This window comes from Ascaphus truei, chromosome 1 (assembly GCF_040206685.1).
Source record: "Ascaphus truei isolate aAscTru1 chromosome 1, aAscTru1.hap1, whole genome shotgun sequence".
Classification (NCBI taxonomy): Eukaryota; Metazoa; Chordata; class Amphibia; order Anura; family Ascaphidae; genus Ascaphus; species Ascaphus truei.
In genome coordinates this window covers 466,386,778-466,392,558 of record NC_134483.1, presented here as the reverse complement: position 1 = coordinate 466,392,558, position 5,781 = coordinate 466,386,778, and positions in this window count along the sequence as shown.

Genomic DNA, 5,781 nt, shown 5'->3' with positions numbered 1-5,781 from the left:
AAGGTATCGGTGACAGATGTCAACTATTGAAAAGCTAAAAGATCCAACTCTTCATTCAGACCTACTTTGACTATTTTTTACGAAAAGACCCCTCTATGAGCAATGAGCAACGATCGTTCATAATCAAAAGTATAGATTTTATTTTAAAAAATAATTATTTTTTATTTGATGATAAATTTTATATTCAGAGAATCGGAACAGCAATTACGACAAAATTTGCCCCCAGTTTTGCCAACCTTTTTATGGGCAAATGGGAGATAGAGAATATTTGGCAGAACAATCCTTTTTTTAACAACATCTATTTTTATAAACGGTTTATAGATGACCTTTTAATAATATGGAAGGGCACACAAGAGGAGCTTTTAGAATTTTATAACTATTTGAATAATAATGAATTAAACCTACAATTCACCCATGAGCATCATCCGGTCACCATCAATTTTTAGATCTAACTTTATTCAGTGAGGGGGACAAAATTTTAACCAAAACATTTTTTAAACAAGTAGATGCTAATAGTTATCTAGAGCGGACTAGCAACCACTCAAAAGCTTGGATCAACAATATACCCTATGGGCAATTTTTAAGAATTTTTAGGAATTGCTCAAAAGATTCGGACTTTATTGAACAATCAGATGCACTTTATAAGAAATTTTTAGCAAAAGGGTACAGCAAGGATAAATTAGATGCAGCACTTTTAAAGGTGAAGGGACAAAATAGATTGTGCTTGATACAAGATAATAATAAAAATAATAAAGAAATCCCCAAACAGATCAGTTACTTAGCACAGATCATAAAGATAGAGACGACTGTTTATTCATTACAAAATACAATGGGGCCAGTAATGATATCAAAAAGATTCTCACAAAACATTGGGGGATCATATTAAATGATCCAATCATAGGTAAGACATTACAAAACAGACCAGGGATTGTTTTTAGAAGAGCAAGAAACCTGAAGAATGTTTTAGCCCCTACCATTTTAAAACAAAATAAAATCAAATTGAATGCAACAGGAACTGAACAAACCATGTGGTTATCGTCATGCCCAGGTGGCTGCTATAAATGTGGACGTACAAATTGTCTAACCTGCAAACACATTAAAAACAAGTGTACTGAGTATATATCCAACGTAACAGGAGAAAAATTCAGAATATAACAGTTTATTAACTGTAATACAACATACGTTGTCTATCTGCTGAGTTGCCCATGCGGCCTTCATTATAAAGGTCGCACAAAGAGAAGTTTAAAAGAACGTTTTACTGAGCATAGGAGAAACATTTTAAGAGGTTTCCTTGGACATGGGGTTTCCCGCCATTTTTTATCAGCCCATAATAAAGACGTAGGAGGATTATCGATTGTGGGCATCGAACACATTAGTCAAACAACCATGAGGGGTGACAGACTTCTAAAACTTAGGAAACAGGAGACCTACTGGATATTTAAATTACAAACGATGAGTCCAGTAGGTCTGAATGAAGAGTTGGATCTTTTAGCTTTTCAATAGTTGACATCTGTCACCGATACCTTTTAATGATAAAAAGTTGATATCATTTTTATTTTTTATCAGATTTTATATGGTTCAAATCTTTTTTATAAACTATCTATACTATGCATCGATCTACCGTATTTATGTTAGTCAGCACTTTATTTGAAAATGTTTGTGGGTTAAGAATGTATCTTCAATTATTTAGCTTTGACAATAATGAAAAATACATATTAATGCTTCAGAATGATCCATACCAATCAATGTGTGAAGGAATATACTTTATGTATTAATCTTTTTGTATCTAGTCAATAAGCTATTCATTTTTGATAATGTTTGTGGATTATAAAATGTGTTCCAATTATTTAGTTAATATAAAATTAAAAATAAAAATAAATACCACCTACCATTGAATTTTAATGTTTAATAATGACCACCTCCAATCAATTTATAAAGGAATGTATTTATTTCATCTATTGTATTATTCTTTGTGAAACATCAATTTTAAAATCAATGTATCAATATTTTTAATACATTATAATCAACTTTAATGACATTTAGCATTTTGTACAATTATTGTGTTTTTTTCTTTTCTTTTTGTGACATGAACCAGTCATATATACTGTTTGCACCAGTCCGTCCGAATAATGGATGCATTTGAATACTAGCAAAGTTGAATAAGTTACCAATTGGGCAATTAAGCTATTGCAATTAACTTTGCTATAAATCATGATGGCACATGGTGTAACGTTATCCCTGATGAAGCCTTTTGGTGAAACGCGTAGGAGGAGGAGCAATAGGGTGTTTGCTTGCTTTCCATCAGTGCGTTTGAGAGGAGCGGATAACACCACATGCTGGGTTGTTTACATGGTCATTGGCAACCATCAGGAGGAGGAGCACTGAGAGACGGAGCCCAGAGACTACCGGGAAAGGTCTGTGCGTCACAGCCGGAAGTGACATCAGACCCGGACACCCGGAGGGCTACGTGGTATCGCGTGCTATAGCACATCCAAGCAGTGTGCACCGGAGCGTTTTTTTGTGATCTGAGGGACTACAGGACCGCCAAGGAACCACAGTACTTTAAGGGTGAGCGCATCTAGCATTGTCTCAATCCTGGGGTACCCCTCTTCACTTATACCTGCCCGGGCAGTGCACAACTTGCAGGATTGAGACTATCCATCGGGCTACCCCCGTTTTCAATCCCCTGGAGACCCATTAAGTGTAACCGCATATCTACTCCATCTGCACTATTTTTAATTACTATTCATGTATTGATTTTTATCATTGTTGTCCTAGAGGGATTTCCTTGGGACAAGTTCATTTAATAAAGTTCATTAGTTTAATCACAACCCCTCATTGACTGCGCTTCTCCCTTTTTTTGTTATTGTTACTAATGTTTCAAAGGCTGGTTAGTAATTTTTGTACCTGAACTACACAGTGATGCAATACAATTTTGGAGTCTATACGTTAACACGACACTTTCAAAATATATATATATATATATATTAAGAATAGACTTTTGTTTCTAACATAGTCCTTCCTTCCATCTGAAAAAGTCAGTTCTTATTACAGTCCTGTTTACGAAATTGTGACTTTTAAAGGATTCAAAAATCAGGTGTCTAAAAAAGTGGTCATGTGGCTATAACCATGTTTATGTGGGAAACCAAGAGTTTTTGAAATGTCATTACCGTTTTATAGTAAAAATCCCTGTAGCCCTTAACCCTTGACATTCGCAACCTTTACAGCTTACAAATCACTGAGCAATTCTCAGACCTGTCTGTTGTCTTTCAGCCTACGAAACATTAAATCCAGATGTCAGTGATCTAATTCTTGTAAAGCTGTTGTCGATAAGAAAAACTTGTCGGAATCTATTTTTGGTATAGGCCCTAAGACATACATGTTGGAAATCCTAGCATGACATTGTCATGCCTGCATGTAACTTAGACATTTTAAAATAAAATCAAAGCTGTCTTAACAAGTGTAAAGTACAAGTAAAGAACCTACAGTTAGGTAAACTAACCTAATACATATTCATCTCAAATTGCATAGTTTCCATGTAAATGCTGAAGGGACGTGGACTTGTGCAAAAGTAAATAAATGCCAATGCCCATTCTTGTAGTTCCCCATCTTGTCCATTGAATGCTGCATATCATGTCTCCTTATTCCATTCAACAAGGTGTATCAAGCCTGCTATACCATGTACATAAATATTTAATTTATCCAAGTTTGAAAAAGGATCTCAAGTTATATATTTTGACCAGAATAAGGCTTGGTCAAGGCTTATGCACTTCACCAGTTGCCAAGGCAACTGTAGGTCCTATGCTAGTGTAACAGGTATTCCCCCTACCCTCAGGGAATCAGCCCTACTACAGTACTGGTGCTACCTGTTGGATGTACAGAAGGCCTGGTCCTCCGCTCAGAGGGAACCTGGGGTGACTGTGTGTCCTGTATATCTCTATATGGTGCAGCGCCTCCAGCTATGAGGATCCTGGGGTAATAGGATTGACTCCTCATAGGACTCATAGGGTATACTCAAATAACACACTAACAATCAGTAAAATATAACTCCCTTTACTGTGATCCCACAGAAACCATAACATGACACATTACCACACAATGCACAGTAATACAATAGTGACAACAATAGTCCAGGGGTAGCTAGCCCCACTTAGTACCCAGGGTGCTCGGGCACATGTAACCCATTGTTCTGCGAGTAAATCCCCCCCAATGTAATAGAGGGCAGTGCTACCCTTCCCCTTTCATTGGGGCACAAACCTTCCTGGCTCAAGGTCCAGCAGGCCACTTCTAGTTGGAGCAAGTACAGTAACCATGTCCCACTTTGCGGGGTCCCCAACACAAGCCCCTCACACCTTAGGATCCCATGGGATGTATGGTCTGTTGGCCGCAGTGGAAAGTCTCCCTCTGCGCTCCGGTCCGCTCCGATAGGTTCCGCTGGGCTCGCTCTCTATCTTTAAGCCAGCCCTGCACACTATTCTGTAGTGAAGGGAATCTATCTGGGGCCTAGAGGCAGATTTGGGGCCTAGTCTGGGAGCTTGGCGGCTCCCAAGACACTTCCTTCTTCCCTGGCTCTGGATCAACTCCCGTCACTCCCCCTGCACTGCGGAGGAGGTCTGGTTCCCTGAAATGGCAGCTCTGTCTCTCAAAATGACCACGCCAGCCTTGGCCGTGACGGCCCATGTGACCTATCCCCACAGCGGGGGTTCTGAGAGTTGTAGACTGCTATTTTACATAGCCAGGACGTCCCCTATTGAGGTAAGAGGAACACCCTGCTGCACTAGTAATAAATATTTACCTTATTTCATGAGATGAATTTCCCTGGGTTTTTTCTTTCATATTCAGGGAAAATAATTCTAAGATTTCCACTGATTAAAAGCACTTTAGTGGATCTATTCTCTGGGAATGTGGGTGGGGAGCTTGAACTAAAAGCAGTAGGTCTCAACCTCCTAAACATACATCCAGAATCAGATACCTAAAAGGTGATTAGGAAAGGCGCTTCCACACTATATATCAGTACCTGTGTAAGTGACAATGTGTGAATAATTTTAAGCCACTATTAAAGCTACAGTTCAAGCAATATCCTACATATGTGAGGTTTAAAAAAAAAAAAATCAGTTCTGTACTGCTATGCTAGGACCATTCTTCCTCTAATTATAGAGGTAAATAAGAATTGTAATGAGTTAGTGTTAGGACCTGCGAATTGGTCATGCCTTGAAGTGGCTCGCAGGCTTATACGCTTTGGCCAAAGGGTAAACTAAATGACCCTTTTTCAAGAGATATATAGGTATTTCACTGTGTATTTTTGTTACATTGGATGTTGCTCTGGACTTCTTTGTTTCTTGTTGTATCTCCTATTCTTCCGGGTGTCCTGTGTATCGTGTTCCACGTCCTAAGTCACTTCCGGTTGCATTCGATCACATCCGGTGATATCCTATGTGGAAACGGTACACGTTCGGCAAGCTCAAGCTCTTCCAAAGGTTCAGTCACGGCTCAACGCGTTTCGCTGAATGCACAGCTTCATCAGGAGTATCATCGGGATGCATCCAGAATCCACAATATATTAACATCACCTATATACATAGTAATCTTAGTTCAATTCAATATTGTCCTAAGTGACATTCAAATGAAGGTCACTGTGATCACCGTGTAGGACAATATTGAATTAAGCCGCTAGACCTTTAAGGGACTATTTATCAAAATCTTCTATCTGCAAAGCTAGGTAAAAGTGCTGAAAAATCATGTTGATTTCAAAGGGAGTCTTTAACTTTGATAAATAGACCT